At 34.2% G+C, this 24,683-nt stretch overlaps 1 protein-coding gene and 1 non-coding gene across 3 annotated transcripts in view; one reads left to right on the forward strand and one right to left on the reverse strand.

Moving 5' to 3' along the window:
• The window catches only part of B3GALT1 (beta-1,3-galactosyltransferase 1), a 571,010-nt gene that overhangs the window by 215,345 nt on the left and 330,982 nt on the right, over positions 1–24,683 (reverse strand). The gene's annotated exons all lie outside the window — the stretch shown is intronic.
• LOC135277105 (U7 small nuclear RNA) lies at positions 2,920–2,981 on the forward strand. Its single transcript, XR_010344706.1, has one exon. It is a non-coding gene; the product is annotated as a U7 small nuclear RNA (small nuclear RNA).

Raw genomic sequence — 24,683 nt, forward strand, 5'->3', positions numbered from 1 at the left:
ACTGCTTTAGCTGTGTCCCAGAGATTTTGGTACATTGTGTCTTTGTTCTCATTGTTTTCAAAGAACTTATTTATTTCTGCCTTAATTTTGTTATTTACCCAGTCATCATTCAGGAGCAGACTGTTCAGTTGCGATGTAGTTGTGCGGTTTTGAGTTAGCTTTTTAATCCTGAGTTCTAATTTGACCGCACTGTGGTCTGAGAGACTGTTTGTCATGATTTCCATTCTTTTGCATTTGCTGAGGAGTGTTTTACTTCCAATTATGTGGTCAATTTTAGAATAAGTGTGACGTGGTGCTGAGAAGAATGTATATTCTGTTGATTTGGGGTAGAGAGTTCTGTAGATGTCCATTAGGTCTGCTTGGTCCAGAGCTGAGTTGAAGTCCTAAATATCCTTGCTAATTTTCTGTCTTATTGAGCTGTCTAATATTAACAGTTGGGTGTTAAAGTCTCCCACTATTATTCTGTGGGAGTCTAAGTCTCTTTTTAGGTATCTAAGGATTTGCTTTATGAATTTTGGTGCTCCTGTAGTGAGTGCATATATATTTAGGATAGTTAGCTCTTTTTGTTGCATTGATCCCTGTAACGCCCTTCTTTGTCTTTTTTGATCTTTGTTGGTTTAAAGTCTCTTTTACCAGAGACTAGGATTGCAACCCCTACTTATTTTTACTCTCCATTTGCTTGGTAAATATTCCTCCAACCCTTTACTTTGAGCCTATGTGTGTCTTTGCATGTGAGATGGGTCTCCTGAATATAGCACACCCATGGGTCTTGACTCTTTATTCAAGTTGCCAGTCTGTGTCTTTTTATTGGGACATTTAACCCATTCATATTTAAGGTTCATATTGTTATGTGTGACTTTGATTCTGTCATTATGATGCTAGCTGGTTGTTTTGCCCATTACTTGATGCAGTTTCTTCATAGTGTCAATTGTCTTTACAATTTGGTATGCTTTTGCAGTGGCTGGCACTAGTTTTTCTTTTTTATAGTTAGCGCTTTCTTCAGGAGCTCTTGTAAGGCAGGCCTAGTGGTGACAATCTCTCTTTGCTTGTATGTAAAGGATTTTATTTCTCCTTCACTTATGAAGCTTAGTTTGGATGGATATGAAATTCTGGGCTGAAAATTCTTTAAGAATGTTGAATATTGGCTCCCACTCTCTTCTGGCTTGCAGAGTTTCTGCAAAGAGATCTGCTGTTTATCTGATGGTCTTCCCTTTGTGGGTAACCCGACCTTTCTCTCTAGGTGCCCTTAAATTTTTTCTTTCATTTCAACCTTGGTGAATCTGATGATAATGTGTCTTGGGGTTGTTCTTCTCAAGGAGTATCTTTGTGGTGTTCTCTGTATTTCCTGAATTTGAATGTTGGCCTGTCTTGCTAGGTTGAGGAAGTTCTCCTGGAAAATATCCTAAAAACTGTTTTCCAACTTGGTTCCATTGTCCCTGTCACTTTTAAGCAATGGGGAAAAGATTCCCTATTTAATAAATGGTGTTTGGAAAACTGGCTAGTCATATGCAGAAAACTGAAACTGGACCCCTTCCAGTTTCAGATTAACTCAAGATGGATTAAAGACTTAAATGTAAGACCTAAAACCATAAAACCCCTAGAAGAAAACCTAGGCAATAACCATACAGGACATAGGCATGGGCAAAGACTTCATGACTAAAACACCAAAAGCAATGGCAACAAAAGCCAAAATTGACAAATGGGATCTAATTAAACTAGAGAGCTTCTGCACAGCAAAAGAAACGATCATCAGAGTGAATAGGCAACCTACAGAATGGGAGAAAATTTTTGCAATCTATCCATCTGACAAAGGCTAATATCCAGAATCTACAAGGAACTTACACAAATTTACAAGAAAAAAACAAACAACCCCATCAAACAGTGGGCAAAGTATATGAACAGACACTTCTCCAAAGAAGACATTTATGTGGCCAACAAACATATGAAAAAAAGCTCATCATCACTGGTCATTAGAGAAATGCAAATCAAAACCACAAGGAGATACCATCTCACGCCAGTTAGAATGGTGATTATTAAAAAGTCAGGAAACAACAGATGCTGGAGAGGATGTGGAGAAATAAGAATGTTTTTACACTGTTGGTGGGAGTGTAAATTAATTCTAACATTGTGGAAGACAGTGTGACAATTCTTCAAGGATCTAGAACCAGAAATTCCATTTGACCCAGCTATCCCATTACTTGGTATATGCCCAAAGGACTATAAATCATTCTATTATAAAGACACATGCACACGTATGTTTATTGCAGCACTGTTCACAACAGCAAAGACTTAGAACCATCCCAAATGCCCATAAATGATAGACTGGATAAAGAAAATGTGACACATATACAACATTGAATACTTTGCAGCCATAAAAAATGGATGAGTTCATGTCCTTTTCAGGGACATGAATGAAGCTGGAAACCACCATTCTCAGCAAACTAACCCAAGAACAGAAAACCAAAAACCACATGTTCTCACTCATAAGTGGGAGCTGAACAATGAGAACATGTGAACACAGGGAGGGGAACATCACACACGGGGGCCTGTCAGGGGGTGGGGAGCTAGGGGAGGGATAGCATTAGCAGAAGTACCTAATGTAGATGATGGGTTGATGAGTGCAGCAAACCAAAATGGCACATGTATACCTATGTAACAAACCTGCATGCAATAATAAAAAGAGATTACGTTTTTTTAAAAAAAGAAAACGAGAGGTAAGTAAGAGAGAGAGAGGAAAGAAAGCTAATATTTGTAGCTATCTTATTTTGAAAAACTACTATTCAGTTCAGACAACTACGAAAAATATATTCCAAGAAAAATTTTTAAAATTACATTATGAAGGTGGACATGACTATTTAAACAATCTGTACTTTATTAATTAAAAATCCAGATTAGTCAAAAAATTTTTTAAATCCAGATTATTGTTAGAGCTCTTTTGGAATTTGTCTAACAGGTTTTCCAGTTTCCAGCAGAAAACCCCATAAAATATTTATTTATTGGGTTAACCTGCTAGACAAAAATTTTAAAAAGCTCTAACATGAATCTGGATTTTTAAAAAAGGTAGACTGTAGAATCTAAGGAGCAGGTATCTGAATATTTCTTCTATTCATATCAATGGCAGGTGTGTGTGGCAAACTTTTTTCTTCTCCAGGTATCTGTATCCTGATAAGCCTTTTTTTCTTTAGGTCAAATCAGTGTCTTCAGCAGGAACTCTGCACAAAATCATTGGTTTGAGAACCTGACCTATTCAAGGGAAGAGTCTTGTTCAGAGAAACAATAATAATTTTGGCTAAACAGCTAATAATAAATAACTTTAAAATGGTTGGCTGTGACTTTTATTTAAACATTAACAAAGAGTTAAAACAATATAGGAATATGGTAAAAAAAATTCAAATAGTATTGAGCAAAGTTAAATGTAAAGTAAAATCCCTTTTTCTTTAGCCCCAATCCTAGTTTCTTTTCTGAAAAATAAACCATGATTGACAGTTTCTTTTTTATTCTTTGAACATAGGAAGGAAAGGAAAGAAGGCAGGAATGAAGGAAAGAGTAAGGAGCAAGAAAGTTGTACATAATGGGATTATTCTGTGCACTACTTGGCATTACGCTTTATTTGTTCTACAGTATTTCTTGGAATCTGTTTCTTATCAGTGCATTGGGATCATTCGTTCAAAGTTTGTATGATGGTAATTTTCAAATATACAGAAAATTATAAAATTTGGTACAATAAGCACCCATACACCCATCTTGATTAAAATTATTAACATTTTGACCTATTTGCTGATTATTTCAATCTATCTAGGTTTTTTTATTTTGCTGAATAATTTCAATGTAAACTGTAGATATCATGATACTTCACTCCAAAATCCTTCAGCACCTCATGCTTAAAACCAAGAACATCATCCTGTATAGCCATTTCTGTATCTAATCAAATTAACAATTGTCAAATATAATCTATTAAAAGTATCCAGTGATTACCCAAATGATGTCTCCAATTATTTCCCAATTGTCATTCATCAATTTCTGTAGAACTTGCATTTAAATAATGATGACATCTTGTATTTGGATGTCAAGTTTTTAATATCACTCATAATCTAGAACAATGAGCTTCTTCATACATTTTTTAATTTTTTATTTATATTTTCTGAGATGAAGTCTTGCTCTGTCACCCAGGCTGGAGTGTAATGGCGCAATCTTGGCTCACTGCAACCTCTGCCTCCCGGGTTCAATTGATTCTCCTGCCTCAGCCTCCTAAGTAGCTGGGATTACAGGTGCGTGCCACCATGCCTGGCTAAATTTTTTTTATTTTTAGTAGAGACGGTGTTTCATCATGTTGGTCAGGCTGGTCTCAAACTCCTGACTTTGTGATCTGCCTGCCGCAGCCTCCCAAAGTGCTGGGATCACAGGCGTGAGCCACCATGCCTGGCTCTTCATATATTTTTTAAAGATGACATTCACTTTATGAAGAGATCAAACCTGTTTGGTTGTTTCTTCAGGATGTTGTTTAACTGGTTCCTCTACTCCCTTATCTTCTGCATAACTAACCAACATGCCTACATTCCATGCATTGTGGTAAGGGTATTTTGTGCATCTAATCTCATTTAATTCTTACAACAACCCAGAGATGCTAATTACACTAGTATACCTATTTTACTGATAGAACATGGAGGTTAGAAAGGTTAATTCAATTCTCTAAGGTCAAATATTGTCTGTATTCTCTTCCCTGTTCTTTCTAGTTATGTCACATATAGTTTTTTCTAGTGCTATAACATTTAGAGTTGGAAAGTACTTAATTTTATGTATCAAGAAAAAGATGCCCAGAGAGACCAATTGTGTGATACAGCTAGTCATGTAATTATTTAGTACATAATTTTCAAATGCAAAAAGCACTTAATGAGCTGGTGTCACCACAAAAGGTCAGCTGGCTTCTCACAGAGTGGCACTACATTTGTAAATTGCCAAGGTACAAAGCAGTGTTTACAAAGTGTGGCATGCAAGGTAATTTTTGATCCATGCACGAACAATTTTTATTTCTGTAGTAATTTATTCTAATGCATCTTAGGGAAATAACATAACTAGTTCACTGACCTCAGATATTAATCTTTAATCTGAGGCTCAGTTTAAAAAAGCGGTGAGTTAATTTAAAGAAAAATGTTAATAAAACAATGGCTCAGAGGGTATTGTACAGTTAGAGCAATAAAATTATGACGGAAGAGAATAAATCCATAGAGGAACTTTTTTAGGATGAGCTCATGTTGGCCTAATTCATGTATGAAAGTAGAGTGTAAATTTATTAATTCATGATGAGAAATAAAACAGTTGTATGCACTGGAACTCTCATCTATGTGATGAATAAATTATCTGCCCATAGGCTGACCTCAAAATCAAAACAAGATAAAATTATTTAAATGATTTTAAAGTTTAATAACTTTAGGCCAAATATGTCCAGTTCATCCTTGTTAAGAAAAGTTTTGGCCTTGCCAATGGGGCTTTTACACCAAAGCTCCTCTGTTGAAATCTTCCTATCTCTTAGACATTACGAGATGACCGATTTTCTCTTCTGGTTGATTAGGTATGCTCGTATTCAATATTGTTACTGGAAAATCATATCTGAGAAGACATTTTTCCCCTCTAAGGAATCATTACATATCTCTGCTCCAATTCATCCTCTGTTGGATATACAATGTAACTCAGAGAGGCTATTTTTACTTCCCTTATGTCCAATTTATGGTAGACTCCAAATATTAGTGGTAGATAATAGTGACCTAGATTGTTAGATCCTGGAGCATTTTCTTCTATACCATGTGCCCTATGCAAGTAATTTTCACAGAACAAATAAAACTTCCCACACTAATAAATCTGAAACCTATAAAATTCATGATATGACAGATCACCACCTCACTCGATTGAATATATATTTTTAGCAAAATATAGGCCTTTACTGCTTACAATTAATATAATGAAGATGGAAGCCTGACAGTTTGCCACCAAAGTCCCATAAAGTTTAGAGAGTTTAGCTCCAGACCCATGCCTCCATCCTCCACCTTTTTGTTATGTTTACCTAGTCTAGTGATAATAGATCTTGTGAATTCTCACAAGTATTTATACGCAGTCAATGGATTTAAAAATGAGAATTATTAAATCCACTAGCTGGCTTATCTTTTATTTTTCACCATTCTAGAGAAATCCTGCTGGTGGCTGTGAATCAAGATGAACCCTGAAAGCTAAATAGGTTCATCTTCAAAGTTTGTATCTTTAAAGATTGGCCACATAGTCTATGTTTTGGGTAGAAGTTAGATATACAACAGAGTTTTTATTGAATGGTACCACAAGCCAAGTTTCCAAATAGGAAGAATGACTGCAGAAGCAATTATCTCAACTCTGTCTCCTAAAAATTTACTCTCATAGACCTTAAATTGAATTCAAGTGAAATGTGTACTGATACACAAAGGCCACTTTCATGTGAAGGATTTTAGTTTATTCTCTCTAATTCACAACAGAACCTCAGGCTAAAAAAGTCATTTGGGGTCAAAAACACAGTGTACACTGTTAAGGAAATGAAGAGACAAACCACAGACTGGGAGAAAGTATTTGCAAAACACATATATGACAAAGAACTTTTTGCCAGAATATGTAAAGAACTCTCAATCTCAATAATAATGCAACAATAAGCTACATTTTTTAAAATGGGCAACAAAGTAAAATGGACACTTCATCAAAGAATTGAGGCAGACAGAAAATAAGCACATCAAACGTTACTCAAAATTACGTTAGTAGAGGAATGAAAATCCAAGTCACAGTGAGATACCACCACACACCTATTATCATGTTTTATATATTCATATGAATATTCATAATGGTTTAAAAAGTTTGATGATAGCAAATGATGGCAAGGACATAAAGCAACTAGAACTTTTACATATGGCTGGTCGGAACACAAAAGGGTACAACTGCATCAGAAAATGATTTGGTAATTTAGTATTTTAAAACATTAGCATATACTTCTCATAAGACCCAGTTGTTCCACTCTTAAATATTCAATCAAAAGAAATAAAGATGCAAGGTCACATAAAACCTGTACACACATATTTATAGCAGCTTTACTCATTATTCAAAAAATCTGGACACATTTCAAACATCATCAGGTGGAAAAGGGAAAAACAAATTGTGGTACATTCATATATGGCATACTACTAGCAATAAAAAGAAATAAACTCCAGATATATGCAGCAACATGGATGAGTCTCAAATGCATAATGCTAGAAGAAAGATGCCAGACTCAAAAAGTTACATACTGTACGGTTCAATTTATATGTCATTCCAGAAAAGGTAAACTGATAGAGACAGAAATCAGTCAGCAGTTGATTATCTAGAGGGAACAAAGGGGAGGGGTGGGTCTGATTATAAAAGAGCATAAGAAAACTTTTCAGTGTAATGGAAATATTCTACATCTTAATTGTGGTGATGCCTACACAGTGTATACGTTTGTTAAAATTCACAGGACAATATATTTTTAAAAGCAAACATTATAAATAAAAAAACTGATGCACGCGCACATACACACACACACACACACACACACACACAAAAGAGAGTAGATAAATTTGGATTATGGAGACCTGAGCCCTGGTGACCCCAAACTGTAATTAAACCAATGGCATCTATGTGACCTGCACTATGCTGGGTACTGGAAATAAAATAATGAGGAAAAATACACATAGTCCTTTCCTTCCTGGAGCATTTATTGGGGCAGGTTAAAGACATGACTTTAAAAAATTATATAGACCAGTCTGCAACTGGTATATATTTTAAAGATATTAAAGATAAAGAAATCACTGTGCAAATGTGAAAACATACACCGTGATAATTGCTTTGTGTTTTGAAGAAAACTACCTGAGTAATGGGTTTTAGGATCAAGAGACTTTGTACACCTTTCCATTCTCTCCCCCACCTTATTAGCATGCTAATATGTTAAGAACACCAAGAGTCTTTGCTGTGGCTATAAAGATGTTTAATTGAATATTTACTATATGTATTTGGTTGTGAAATAATTTTCCTATTAGCATCTCACAGATTATTTAATACTACATCCAAAGAGACACAGGAATAAATAACCATACTATATTTTTTCAATTTTTAACTTTCTTCATTAAGTCGGTATTAGCAGAAAGATAGCAAACAATCCAAAACCACTAAGAGGGAAAAATATATTTCCCTGTTTTTTTTTGGGGGGGGCGGGGGTTTGGATAAGAAAATGAATCAGGAGCGAAAAAGAACTGTATGTTCTCTACAGATCTATTTCTGATGAAATCTGCCTGTTTGGCAACATTTTCAGCCTAATGTATTTTACATTATCCAGACACCCACATTCTTGACATGGAACCATAAAGCAATCTCGACTTTTATTTAGTAGGTTTGTTGCCCTATATTGCAGGATGGAGCAAATGAGTAAATAGATTGATATTGTTGAGTGCAAAGCTTCTTACCTCGAGATAAAGAAGATATACATATTTAATGAAGGAAGGCAGAGAAGATCTATGTGGGTTTGGATTAAAATTAGAGATTTCAGTATAGCTTTATTATTTATAAACATATTATTTAAAATTTAAAAATCTTGATATGGCTAGGGTCCACTGTCACTTTAACACCAAAAAAAATATATATATATATGGTACTTACTTAAATAGTTTTTATTCTGCTCATGACCAACTACATGTATCTTTTCAAATCACCTTCTGTTTTTCTTTTTCCCTTTGCTGTACTTTCAGTTGAGCTGAGAATTGTTCCTTTCAAAGTGAAATTGTTTTGGAGTTTTCAGCAAATATTGCTATGGCATATATATATGGATAAGAGAAGTCTTATCTTCTGACAATTAGCCTTTTCAAAATTTTCATATATACAAAATATATATATCCTAGTAGTTGATTTTTCTGTCATCTAGGATGGTTTCTAATTTATATGACATAGCTTCAGGCAGAAACAGACATTACAAATATCTCTACACACATTACTACAGCCTCATTTTAATTTGCCACACTCAAAGTTAATTCTGAAGTCAATGGACAATCATTACATAAATTAAATGGGGGACAGAAACAAAAGCCATTTTCCAAAGATTAATAAGAAGAAAATTAATTACAATTAAATTGCAGAGAAACTATAGTTTGCAATGAATCATGACATAAAGTTAATTATAACATGAATCTAAAGCTCTTCTTTGACTTGGAAAATAATCAGGTATTAGTGAATTTTCCCTTCTAAATGTGAAAATAAGTATCAGTGTGTGGGTTGATTTGGTTTAGTGTCTTAAATCCAATTTCTTCTTCTGACAGTTGGCCTTTTCAAAATTTATATTTTACTAATCAAATAATCATATTATAGGAAGACATATCTGTTTTGTATTGCTCCATTAAATACTGTTTGGTCAAGAAAAGATTTTTAGCCCATTACATAATATGTAAAAGTACTCCAAATAAAGGAATGACAAAACTGTTATACAAGTATTAAACTGATGAAGGTCGGAAGAATGATTGTGGCCAGGTTAGAACTTTCTCAAAGGTTAGCCATCCATTTTTATTTCTATGGCATTTTGTGGCCTTTGGAGCTGTAGACTGGTCTATCTTTTTTAAAAAATCAAAAAAGCACATGACTTGAATTTTAAATTGTTTGAAAGAAAAAAAGGGAAGGGTTTATATTTTCCTATTTTATTTGCACTTTAGTGTGTAGAACTCCAAATTTTTTCTGAAGTTTAAGGCACCTCCATACAAGTTATGTGTAGAAAATAAAATCAAATCTATATTTCTCATGATGCATGCCTGAGATTTATTCTCCAATTAGGCCTAGCCCTCTATTCTTTATGGAATGAAATTTGACCCAAGGGAATGATAAATACTTAGGCTGATAGACAATCACTAGCCAGTTGATCAGTTAGGATTGACCAATTTTTAGACAGCTATTCAGTAATTTTTTCCATAAAGTAGGTAATTATAGGTTATTTCCTAGTAATAAATACTGGGTGTTCCTCATGAACATTCTTCATATGGTTTGATGCAAATAGCGTTCTAAAGCAGAAAGTACTTTGCATAAAGAACAAATAAACTAAAAGACAGAAAATAATGCCTTCAAATCCCCCTTTCAGAATGAAACCAAAGAGCTAATCCCATCTATTTAAATTCGTGTTTGAAAAGTGATTTGTAGTCATAAAATATACTGGATATAAATTTAACTTTGGGAGTGAGACTGTAGTAAAATTCTAGCTCTTGTTAACTAGTTGTTTGACCTTGGGCAAGGTACTTAAACTCAGCTTTCTCACAAACAAAATGCTCCTGTCTATGTCATAAAGTTGCTTTGAACATTAGCTGAAATATGTAAAATGCTTAGCACAGTGCTGGCACGTAAAATAAGTGAACTGTTTTGATTTTTATTTTAACTAAAGTTCCTATGAGTGTTTAGGTACAATTTGCTTTCTTGTTCTTCACTATGCTGTCCTAAGTTACTTGGGAAAACTGTAAGGAAGCCTATTAGAGAAAGTTGAAGGTCAGTTCTTGCTTATGAAGGATTTCAATCTTCAGAAGTCAAAGATTAGAACTTCATCACCAAGTCTTTCCAGAAAACCTGAGAGAAAGAAGTTGGTCGTGAAAATGCATCTAAACTTGCTTACCTGTCAACTCTATTTCCCATTATTTCAACATTTTTAACATCTTAGTTTGAGGCCTCACTGGTTCTGGAAAACACTCTGGTCATTGCAGATTCTATGATTTTGTCCGAGTATTCTTAGCCCATTGAATCTTGACTTGTCTAAATTATATGCATCCTTCAAAACTGAGATCAAATCATTATTCTCCTTTAAGACTTCCTAATACCCCAGAAAAGTATCAATTTTTACTTCACTGATGTTCTGGTAGCAGTTAACACCATGACTAAAAACATGGCCATGTGTTATAGTTACTTGTCTGCATTTTTATCTTGCCTAAAATGTTGAGTTCATATATTACATCCCTTATGTCCAGTGAAAACATCCTGCTTCGCAATATTCATGGTTGGCATTCAATTCAATTTATGTTCAATTAATCAGACATGACTACATATTTTCAAAGTAAGAAACTATTTTTTTTCTAGTAGAAAGGATGCTAACTATATATAACAATATATTTGAGGAGAATAAAAAGATTTTATAATCTTGACTGTTTCATCTTGAGTCCATGACTACAGTTCACACCCTATATTCATTTTTGTAACTAATATAATGGGTGATGGATTATCTCATTTTGTATGAGGTTAATACTGATTGCCTTAGGTTCTACCAATGGCTAGATACTTTAGAATGTCATCAGGATACCTTTGTTTAACATATGCTTTTGTATATTTTAATACTGAATATTAAACTTACCATAGAAATAATTTTTTAGTTCATTGAAGCTGAGGTGCCATCAATTGTAAATGTATTTCCTTTTTAGAGATATTAAAATGTACAAATATATGCATCTTATAACTGATGAAGTATGAAATAATAAACTCCTTAATGGTGGTTCATATTAAGATGCTTTTTACTACAAGTTACAGAAGACTCAACCCAAAATGTCATAAACGCCAAAAACAATAGGCTGCAGATACAATTTCCTCTGTAGGTTGGTTAATTCAGTCATTCAACCGTGGCATCATGTACCTAGATTTTTAATGTATTTCCTCAGGGCATTGCCATTTATCCTCACGCTTAAATTGCTGTAGTTGCAAGATGGCTTAGATATCTCCTGGCACAACTGGCTCACTTAACCCCACATTCAGAGACATACTTCTTTCCACGTGTTTCTTGTCATCTGGAAAATCTTTCTCTGAAGTTATCACAACAGACTCAAGGTTCTTTGGCCAGAGCTGCATCACATGACTTTTCCCAAGTCAGTCCCTAGCACAGGGGATGAAATGATCATTATTGACTAAAGTGGTTCAAGTTCCAAACTTCTGGGGCTGGTGACAGAATTGTCTTTCCCAAGAACACAGACATGTGGAGGAGATTACGTGAACAGTACTGAACTGCTGCTAACAAGAAAAGGGTAACGATTTGAGTAGGTAATGAATGAGTATGATACAATATGTTTATGTGTGTCTCTGCTATGGTATATACTTCTGTATTAGTCCGTTCTCATGCTGCTAATAAAGACAAACCCAAGATTGGGTAATTCATAAAGGAAAGTGGTTTAATTGACTCTCAGTTCTGCATGGCTGGGAAGGCTTCAGGAAACATATAATCATTGTGGAAGGGGAAGCAAACATGTCCTTCTTTACAAGGCAGCAACAGTTAGAAGTGCCAAGCAAAGGGAGAAGAGCCCCTTATAAAACCATCAGATCTTGTGAGAACAGCAGCATGGGGGTAACCACCCTCATGATTCAATTACCTCCCTCTGGGTCCTCCCATGAACACATGGGGATTTTGGGAACTACAATTCAAGATGAGATGAGGGTGGGGACACAGCCAAACCATATCAACTTCTAAAGAAAGTACTTTGCTAAAGTGATATGTTTTGATTAATTTGCTTAATGTGTTTTTCTTTTTTATTTTATTTTATTATTTTTTTTGAGATGGAGACTTGCTCTGTTGCCAGACTGGAATGCAGTGGCGCCATCTCAGATCACTGCGCAATTGCTTAATCTTTATATGGGAAAGCTCTTGGAATTCATCTGAAGTGAATTAAAGCCTTACGCTTAGTTGCAGAAAGGTTCACCAATGACTACTTTCTTCTTAAAAATACCTCTGATAAAGTAATAACATTTTAATTAAATTGATTAAAAATAACTCATTGGCCAGGAAAGGCGGCTCACACCTGTAATTCCAACACTTTGGGAGGCTGAGGTGGAAGTATCACTAGAACTCAGGAATTCAAGACCAGCCTGGGAAACACACAGAGACCCTGCCTCTATAAGTAAATAAATAAGCCAGGTGTGGTGGTGCATACCTGTAGTTCTAGCTACTCAAGAGGCTGAGGTGGGAGGATTGCTTGAGCCCAAGAGGTCAAGGCTGCAGTGAGCCATAATTGCACTACTGCACTCCAGCCTGGGTGACAGAGTGACAGCCTACCAAAAGAAGGAAAATAAACAAATAAATAAAATAACTGAAAAATATAAAAGATGGGAATGTCATAAATATCCAAATTGCAGCTAGCATTAAGTATTTTAATATTCTACTATGAAAATGAAAGCATCCTTCAGCTTGATGGTGGTGGGAGGGGCATATCTTTTTGAGGCTCTCTGGATGATGATAAGGTTAGAAAGTTTGCTTTTATAGGATGATTAGTATTAATATTACAAGTTGGTGAATAAGGCATTTTCTGACAGATAATGATTTAACAGTCATTGAAAGCCTATTAACTATATGTCAAAAGAATAAGTGAATTAACCCCACATCTAACTAAAAGTTTTGAAAACATGGCACTAAATGGACCATAAAAAGGGCACTTGTTTACAGTTTGAGGGCCGAAGCAGGAAGACAGGGCATCACCTTGTCAGGTCTCAGCTGCGGATATGTGCACTGACTGGGTGATTCAAATTTTTCACTGCTCCATGACTGTGAAGGTGCCACAAGTTTTGGGCACATTTTGGTGTTATAAATAAATCTTAGTAAGTAGGTGAATTTGCAAATATAAAATCTGCAAATACTAAGAATTCACTGTACTTTCAATCCTATGATGTCTCTGCTTAAAACCACTAATGATTTTGTATTTTGCTTGGAAAAAAATACAATCCTAAATCTTTAAGACAGCCTACAATGATCTGTATAACTTGACTCCAGCCCCTTCCTCCGTCTGTTCTCTAGTTACTTTCTCTTATATACCATGGGTTAGCCACATGGGCTATTTATCAATTCTAGTTACCTTCTGTTTGTATACTATGGGTTAGCTGTATGAGTTATTCACCTTTTTGCATTTTAACCTACACACTGCAATGCCCTTCTCTTCCGCTCCTATATACATGTAACACACACTGCACACACACGCCTCACGCCATTGGTTCCTTCTTGTCCATCAGATCTCAGCTAACATATCACACTCTTTTCAGACATGATTTTCCTAGCAATCCACTTTAAAGGAGGACCCTCCTGTTAACATCATTCAAAATATCCCCTTTGAGCTTTTTAAATAGCTTAATGTGATTAATAGTTAGGTATTTGTTTTTTTAATGTTTATCGCTCTTCCTAAACTGCAAGTTCCATGAAAACAGGAATCATTCCTTTTTGATTACCAGTGCATACCTATTCCTAACATTGTATCTGGCCACTGCAGTGCCTTAATAAATATTAGCTGACTGACTAAATGACTAAACAGTGCTTTTAAACATTAATTAGTTTTCACTACACAGAAATCTCATAACTGACAATTAGAAGCTGGAGAAAACTTACTTATGTGAGACTTAAACCATTTTTATCGGGACCTTTGCATATAAACATGTGTGGTAGAAATGCCATAAAATATCTGAGAAATGCCAGTTCATCACAATCATGAAATCAGTTAATATTTTCTCCTAATTTGGTTTTCTAAACTTCATGCTTTATTTTCCTTCTGCACAATGTACTCTCTCTCTCTCTCTCTATGTATATATATATGCACCACAATGTATTATATATACACGTATATATACAATGTACTATATATACCATATATAGTACATTGAGTATATATAGATTACACAGAGAGAATATATAGATATACATGTACTACAAATGGTATATATACTCTATGTAGAGTATATATAGATATATAGTATATACAGTATGTGCTGTATATATATGTTATATATAGTGCATTAGTATATGTACATATGTTGTACATTACATATACTAATGTACTATATATAACATATATATGGTGTATACATAGTATATGTTATATATAGTACATTAGTACATAGTATATATACTATATTACTTATTATACTTACAATATAATATATAGTATATATTATATATATACTATATACATATGTTTAAGTCTTTAAAAATATGTTCAGATATGGGAGTGTTCTCTCAAAAAATACCTATTATGCTCAGGCACTCCACTGGATGTCAAATGAATGAAATAGAAGATCTAGTCCCTGTCTCCATGCAGTTTAACTCTAGTATGTTGGGGGGCAGTCATTAAACAAATGATTATATAAATTATACACACACACACTATTATGATTATATATACATATATAACTGCAAACTGTGAAATACGCTACAGAATAAAGTAAAAGTACTAGGAGGGTATTCAATGCGGAGGGGACAGGGGAAACCAAAAATATTTCTGAGTTGGAGTTGTACTTGTAAGAGTCATCTATAGTATAACCTATAGAATAAAACAAAAATCTAGGAATGCATACCAATAAAAATAAGTGAGAGAGAAGAGAAAGCTGTTTTTAACAGAAGAATGCGAACTAATAAATGTACTGGCAATCATGGAGTTAGAAAATCATTTGACAACTACCATAGTAGTAATTGTTTCAGGCAAAAGCAGTAGGTAGGGTAGGTGAGAAACATTATATTTACATGTCTCAAAGTATTTTCCCATAAGATATTTACTAACTGGAAAGAAAAAAAAGGTAACATTAGAGTGCACGAAGCTAGAAAAAAATCTTAATCAAATGATCAATGTTAACATCATCAGGAAAGGAAAAAAGATATAATTTACTTCTTGATGCACTGAGAAGGATGCAACCCCATTTCTCTGAAACATCTATCAAAATATTAACTTGAATCTAATCATAGGTAACACAGACAGACTAACTCTGAGAGACATTCTATTAATACAAAATAAATGACCTGTATTCTTCCAAAACAACAAAAAGAGTCTAAGGAATTGCTGGGGGTAAGGGAGGTTAAAAAGACATGAAACCAAATTAATACATCATACTGAATTGACTTAGACTAGAAATTTTGTTGGTTATGAGGAACATTAGTAGTATAATTAACGAAATTTGAGTAAAATTTGTAGATTAGATAGTAGTAATGTTTCAGTATTACCTTTTTTATTTTGATCATGGTTTTATGGTTAAGTAAGAAAATGTCTCTGTTTTTGGAAATACATACAGAGGTATGCTGGAGTAAAGGCATGTCGTGTCTGTACTCTCAAAAGGTTCATAAAACTTTATACATACACATACCTAATATAGCAAACATGCTAAAATGTCGACATTTGAGTACTATTGATAAAATGTACATGGGAATTTTTTGTCCTGTCTTTGCAATGTTTCCATAAATCTGAATTTAATAAAAAGCTTAACAAATATTCTCTGGTCCAATATGTTTCCCAGAAATTTTGTATTAGAAGAAATTATTGAAGCATTAGCTCTTAAGAATCCAAAACTCAGTTAATATCTCAAGCAAGGAAGTGAAATAAACATTCGAGGAAGAGATTTTCATAAAGGAACAGGTAACAAGAAAGAAAATTAAGTTTTAAAGCATTTTCTACCTTTGCTTCTGTTTGTTTTTGTCGGTTTATTTTTTGCCATGGTAAAATATGACAGATTTCTGCTTAGATTTAATGAGAACTAAAGACAAAGCCAGAAGTGGTAAATAAAAACTTTTAATCCAACAGCAAAAGATCTGACAAAACAATAAATGGAGAGAAGCCCGTTATAGCATTCCTTTTAATTATCTAGATTAAAACATGCTAGAGGCAAAACCATGGGAGGCACTGCATTAAAGAGGAAATCAGGAGGCTGGGCCCCTCCTTAATTATAGCCAAGTGGTGTGGAGTAGATTATAACCTTGATGCTCCCAACTTTCCTCATTAATTAATTAAGTGAATTAGGCTGGGTGATAATTTTAAGGATTTAAAACTTTCCTTATGGTTCTAAATATCTATGATCCGGTACCTCCCAAATTAGAACTGAATGTAGTTAACTAGAAATGTTAACTAGCCTATTTTTCTAATAAAAGTTTTACAAAGGGTTTTTGTTTTACTATATTAACAAGAAAATTCAGTTTCTATGGCAGACACTGCTTGTGGCCTACTTAACGCCCCTTTTTCACTTCTAATAGAATCCTAACTCTGTATAGGTGGGAGTGGAGTAATGAGCTATTACTTAATCACAACAAGGGTGAATCGTCTCCCAGCTCCAGGGGGTGACTCAAAATTGTTCTGAGCAAATCATGCCTCTTTGCCATTTATAGGTTTAAGAGTGAACATGTGAGTTTTGCCTATAATAAAGTGAGGTTTACTGAGATGGAACAATTATGAAACAGGTGTTCTTTTCAGATAAAAAGATGGAAACTGACAAGAAGAAAGCATTTCTCCCCAACCCCTCCATTATTTTTTCTGCCTTTAATGTGGATGTGTGATCAATGTGATGGTTACAGCTTAGGCAGCTATCTTATGACTATGAGGCTTTAAGTTTAAAGGAGAAAAATCAACCTATGGAGGGCGGGACATAGGAAAACAAAAAGTTCTGGGGTGCTTAATAATAGCATGTAGCCACTAGATCAAACTTGAAACTGTCTGCTTCCAAAAGTCAAGTTACTTGATGTAAGCAAATACTTTTATTTTATAATACACCATTGTTTGTTTATCATATTTCTTTCAGCCAAAAGCATTCCTAATTGATATGATTGTCTGCTTCAAAGCTTTAAGTAATAAATAACCTTTTCAGATAGAGGAGATTTGAATCAATTCAAAATACTATCAAGAATAATATAGCTGTATTATTTTCTGATTTTATAAGAATTCCACATTAATTTCAAATAAACCAGAAAAAACAAGAAAGTTTACAGGGAAAGATAAAGATTCCCATCAACTAGAATTACCATGAACATTTTAGTATATATTCTTATTTATTTATTTATTTTTGAGACAGGGTCTTGCTCTGTCACCCAGACTGTAGTGCAGTGGCGTGATCTCAGCTCACTACCTCTGCCTCCCGGGTTCAAGTGAGCCTCAGCCTCCGAATAGCTGGGATTACAGACATGCACCACCACATCCAGCTAATTTTTGTGTTTTTAGTAGAGACCGGGTTTCACCATGTTGGCCAGGCTGGTCTCGAACTCCGACCTCAGGAGATCCATCCACCTCAGCCTCCCAAAGTGTTGGGATTACAGGTGTGAGCCACCGTGCCCGGCCTACATTTTATTATATATTCTTCTTACACAGACACAGACGTGCATGCGTGCATGAGTGCACATGCATGTGCGTGCGCGCGCGCGCACACACACACACACACACACACACACACCCCTTCGCTTAATAGTTTCCCCAGGGCAGTAATTACTGGGTCAAAGTATGTGATTTAAATTATTTTTATATGGTTTGCAAAATTGCCCTCTAGAGATGTACTTATCTATCAACATAAGAGTTCCTATTACTACACTCTTCAGATTTATTCAACATTGGAAGCAAAACTGCTCTGAAATATTAGATATTCAATCTCCTTTTATTTTCCAGTATTTGATAACTATTATTGTTTAACATTTTCTAAGGATTTATAAACCGAAAGATTCCCTCCTTTTTTTTCCCTTTGTAAAGTGCTTTTTGTTTTGTTTTGTTATTCTACTGAACACTTATCTTGAGCTTCCTGACCATTAACAACTCGTAAATGTTAAGAGGCATATGTCTGAACGCGCGGAGCACAGTCTCAACAGCCAATCTACCTGTGTGCTGGGTTCAAATCCTGACTTTACCACTTAGAATTGTCTAACTTTGGGCAACTAAAAACCTTTCCATACCTCAGTTTCATTGCTTGTAAAATGAGGATGATAAAGTACTTACCACATGGAGCTCATAGGAGGATTAAGTGAATTACCACATTAAAGCACTTAGAATAGTGCATGACATGTGATAAACACTACATAAGACCTGGTTATTATTGTTACTCTTATTGAATATATTAGTATTCTGTCCTAAATCTTAACATTTATTGTTTACTTTTCAACTATTTTTTATTTTTCAATTGACAAAAATTGTATACATATGGTATGCAACATGTTTTGATACATGTATACATTGTGAAATGGCAAAATGAAATTGACAAGTTCATTACTTCATATACTATTTTTAGTAGTGAGAATATTTAAAACCTTTCTGGGGATTTTTAAGCATACAATACATTGTTATTAACTGTAGTCACCATGTACAATAGATTTTCTAAACTTATTTCTCCTAACTGAAATTTTGTATCTTTTGACCATTATTTCCCCAATTCCAACTCTCCTCACCCCCACCAGGCCCTAATCTCTTGCCAACCATCATTCCACCCTTTGTTTCTATGAATCTGATATTTTCAGATTCTACATATAAGTGAAACCATGCGGTATTTGTCTTTCTGTGTCTGGCTTGTTTTACTTAAGATAACATCTTTCAGGCTCATCCATGTTGTGGAAAATGACAAGATTTCCTTTCTTTTTAAAGGATAAATAATATTCTATTGTGCATACGCACTACAATTTCTTCATCCATTCATACCTTGTTTTTTAACTTTTTAAAAGGTGTAATGTGACTCTCAAAGTTTTATATTTTCATGTGGTCAATCCAAGATTCTTTTCATTTGTTACTTCTTGCTTTGGTATCATGCTTAGGCAGTCCATTCTCAAACATTATTTATTTGTAAACTCCTATGTTTTCTTTTAGTATTTATATGTTCTTATTTTTAACATTCAAATCAATCCAGAACTTCTTTTATTTAGGAGTAACTTATGGGTACATCTGTCTATCTATCTGTCTGTCTGTCTGTCTGTCTGTCTATCTATCTGTCTATCATCTACCTATCCATCCATCTATTGATCTATTGTTGGCCAACTGTCTCTATTTGATTTAGTATTTTATCCTTTTCTAATGTATTTGAAATATGTTTTTCACATTTCCAATTTGCATTTGAATTTCAGTCAGCTTCTGGATGTTGCATTATGTCTCACTGACATATAAATTTCTGAAATATCCATTGGTTCCATACTGTTTTAAATATAAGGACTCTAGAATACATTTTAACTAGCCTACTTGCATTCATCTTATATTCAAAATGGTTGTGTTTAGCTGTTCTTGAATATTGATCTTGGTTGGATGAATTTAAGAATCATCTTTTTGGCCGGGTGCAGTGGCTCACGCCTGTAATCCCAGCACTTTGGGAGGCTGAGGCAGGTGGATCACAAAGTCAAGAGACTGAGACCATCCTGGTAAACATGGTGAAACCCTGCATCTACTAAAATACAAAAATTAGTCTCAGCTGCTCAGGAGGCTGTGGCAGGAGAATCACTTGAATCTGGGAGGCAGAGGTTGCAATGAGTCGAGATCACACCACTGCACTCCAGCCTGGGCGACAAAGCAAGAGTTCATGTCAAATAAATAAATAAATAAATAAATTAACAAACAAACAAACAAACAAATGAATGAATGAATATTTTTAAACAGAATCATTTTTTTTTCTAATAATTTTACATTTCCTCACAATTCCACTAAGATGTTCATGGAGATTTCCTTACAAATGGATTCAGAGAGAATTGAAAACTCTTAAACACAATTAGACTTTCCATTCAGTTTTGTTTTTTAACATCTGTCTTCATGATTTTGTAGTTTTTTTCCATAGAGGCTTCATCTCTTTTAAGTATCTTCCTAGGTTTTTCATATGTCTAATAGTTATTTTAAATGGAATGGCTTTTTTTTTTTTTTCATTTTGTTTGCTGTTGATTATGAATGACATATACTATGGTGTGGGACATTGAATTTTTGTGTAATCAAGCATAGCCTATTTATCAAATTTTTAAAATAAGGTACTTATTTGCTAATTTACTTAGGTTTACCTTAGGGGTCATTCATATTATGTACAAATAATAATAATTTTGTTAATTTTTCTTTTTCCCAACATGCATACATTTATTTAGTGTTATTGTTTTATTTCATTTGCTAGAACATCTAGAAAAATGTTGAATGAGAATAGTGTTTGTAGAAGCTTGGTCTCATCCTAGCCTTTAATAAACATGGCATTAATGTTTCTTGTTTCTTGACTTCTGCTAGATTATAATGTCAAGGGAACAAACCTTCAGTCTTAGTTTACTAGAAAATGTGTTGGAAGTGGATGCTTGATTTTTCAAATAATTTAAAACATCTTGATATTTAAATATCTTTATATTATTGGGACAAACCATCTATTTTGGAAGTTCTATTAAATACAATAAATATTTCAGAAAATAAAATATAGACAGAGTATAGAGAAGTTTTATAGTATCTTAACCTAGTTTTACTTTGGCTTCTAAAAGATAAAGCACTGAAATCTGGGCTTTCTTCCCAATATCCTCAGAGGAAAAGTGCTTAAGTATATTTTTTAAACATTTTTTTCTTATAGAAGTAACATGCATCCATTAATTTAAAATTGGAAATATAAATAAGACTAAAGAAAAACAAAAACTAATGTTATAAACAGGAGACAATGACTAGTCAATATCTGGTATTGGGTTTTCATATATTTTACTTCCTCTTTCTAGTATATGTATATAAAATATTTTAAGAATATAATTATATTTTCTATTCTGATTGGTTACTTGGCAGTACATACCATGAATAGCTTTCAATTTCATAAAATGTTCAAATACAATTTCTTGGCCTGGCCTCCTATTATACTATATGAATCTACCATATTTTATTTGATCATTTATCTACTATTAGGTACTTCTATAGTATACACATTTCTTATACCATAAAAAAATCCTGTGATAAACACCTTTATTAATATTAAAACTTTTTTTCAATTATTTACGTATAATAAACATCATAAGCGGCTGAAGCGCAATGCTGAGGAATGTGGACATTTCTAAGACTTTGTAGAGTGTGCTAACCCTAGCTCCCTTTTTCTGCTCTCTCGGGAACACAAAGCTCTGATTCTTTTCCCTCTCTACCTGTCCCCATTGCTTCTCTTTTGAGGAAAATGCCAGATGCACAACTGTCTACTTTTTTCACATATGCTGATTACATTTTTTCTTGTCTATGAGTCTCCTGATTCCTTATGGGTCTCCTGATTAAACACTTTCTAATTCAGAGTTGTGATAGAAGTAGGGACCAACTAATGCAAAGCTTTTTCGGTACTGAACATTGTTTAATCTTCCAGTAGTCTCCTCTGAATGGTAACTTCCTTTAAAACATGGACGTAGAATAGGATACGTTGACAAAACAGTACATTTAATTTTGACACACAATATGGATTTCTAATAACACAACTTAGCAATAGCAATCGATTTTGACAAATGCTTCATCAGAACAAACAATTATTTCAATCTTGCTTTCTAAAGAAGATGAACAAAAATAGAAGCTGTTGTAGAAAGTGCAGAAAGGTTTAGAATTGCTCAAGCTAGTAAGTCTTCTCCCATGATCCATGGTTAGATTCTGACATTATTATCAGTACTAACATATTATTCTTCAATGTAAAAAGGATATTCTTTAAATGGAATTTAAAAATTTTTTAATATTACAAATTTTTTAAAATTCCATTGTAAAGCGCACACATAAGTAATTATAAAGTATCTGGAAAATAGCAAAAAAATTCATATTTTTAGAAAAACAAATGAAAAAAAGTTGGAATTCTGAATATCAGAGTTCAAGACACAAAGAAACCTCAATCACCTCTCCTATGAAAAGCAAGTATACAGCTCAGTGTACTCAATGTTTTAAAGGAAATTACAACATACAGGATTACCAGAGAACTGGGTAGCTGTATTACGGAAGTCTATGCTGATACATAATGTAAAATTGCAGTGACCAAGCTTTAGTAGGAAGCATGCTACAAAATAATAACAATAATAATAATAACGACAATATCCTAATAATGTCTGCTAAAACCATTTGACTCCTGGTTTCAGGCAAAAGATTTAAAAAGGTTAATGTCTCATTTACTGAAAACATATTACTACAGGGGAGAAATACTGATTTTTTTAGGTCCACTATTCATAAATTAACCATCTAGTGATAAAAGCTACAAACTAGATCATTCAAAGAAATTGGTAATTTTCTTAACTGCCCTTTAACAATGAAAAACGGATCTGTGTACTGCTTTAGAATAAAGTAAGTTAATTTCTTTGTTTATCCACAGGCTATCACCAGCCCTCTGAAAAAGTCCTACTGTTAATGATTATATATGAAGACATTTTCATCAGCTGTCTGCCAGTAATGTTAAGAAATAAAGCAATTCATCAACAGGCCACTTGTTCTCTTTTTCAAATTAAACAATCTGTTAGATATTCTTTTCCATCAGAGAAGAAATATGATGGATTTTATTTCTCAGATTGTAGATGAGTTTTGAGTTTGGATGTCTGAAATGTTTCTGTTTAAACTTGAGAAGGAAAAAAAAATTTTCATAAGGCAAAGTCATCCTTAAGGCTAAAAGTAATGTGCTCCTGGTGCATCATATTTTACCATCGTATTGACAGAGGAGGAGAGAACTAAGGGTGGATATTGGCTGAGATGTAACTATGTGACCCCAGGGCACTGCTCTTCCTTCAAAATTGCTTGGTATACAGAAATACTCACAGATATGCCCCTTTTACTGGGCAATGCAAGGACATCATTTCTTAACTACAACTCCCTGGCAATGTCTATTTACACCAACATAACCTTTTGTTATTCTATAGAAACATACGTTGCTATAGAAACCAGCTATCTTGCCAGGTGATAGCTGGTTTTTGTGTTTAATGCAAAAAGGACTTTTTGTGCCTTTTCAACACTTTCATAATTGAAACTCCAACATACAGTCTAGATTTGGCCAGAGGTAGAATTTTGAGGAAATGAAAGAAAATGACAAAGGGCTCCAGGTAACCTCAAGAAAGGGCAGTTTGCTACACTTTAACAAGTATAAAATATTATATTGTAAAAAGCTCAGTTATTTAAAAGAAACATATTTTGGGAAAGTATACATATGCCTAGAATGATTCTATATAGGCCATATGATGGTTGAAGCAACTTATAGAACAAACTCAATTAATATTAATACTTAAAAATTAATAAAAATCAGATAATTGGGTTCTTGATAGTAGGCTTTTCTTTTTTAACTTTTTTTTTTGAGCCGGTGTTTCACTCTTATTACCCAGGCTGGAGTGCAATGGCGCGATCTCGGCTCACCGCAACCTCCGCCTCCCGGGTTCAGGCAATTCTCCTGCCTCAGCCTCCTGAGTAGCTGGGATTACAGGCACGCACCACCGTGCCCAGCTAATTTTTTGTATTTTTAGTAGAGACGGGGTTTCACCATGTTGACTAGGATGGTTTCGATCTCTTGACCTCGTGATCCGTCCGCCTCGGCCTCCCAAAGTGCTGGGATTACAGGCGTGAGCCACCGCGCCTGGCCTCTTTTTTAACTTTTATTTTAGGTTCAGGGGTACATGTGCAGGTTTGTTACGTAGGTAGATTGTGTGTCATGGGGGTTTGGTATAGAGATTAGTCATTACCAAAGTAATAATAGGTTGTTTTTCATCCTCTCTGTCCCACCACCTTCACCCTCAAGTAGGCTCCTGTATCTGCTGCTGTTCCCCTCTGTGTGTCCAAGTGTTTTTGTTATTTGGATTTTCTCTCTCTTTTTTTTTTTTTTGTACAAATAAACCAGGAAGAGAATTTCCTGAATTATTCCCCAAACGACTTTTCCTCTAAGGTTGGTTCTATAACCCCTGATACCGTATAGTTTGCTTGGTTTATGACAGGTTTGGTTGTTAGATTGTATGTGGTTTCTTTTTTGGTTAGACATTACTAGACATA

Source organism: Aotus nancymaae, unplaced genomic scaffold (assembly GCF_030222135.1).
Source record: "Aotus nancymaae isolate 86718 unplaced genomic scaffold, 86718_ANA_hifiasm-v0.15.2.pri h1tg000029l, whole genome shotgun sequence".
Lineage (NCBI taxonomy): Eukaryota > Metazoa > Chordata > Mammalia > Primates > Aotidae > Aotus > Aotus nancymaae.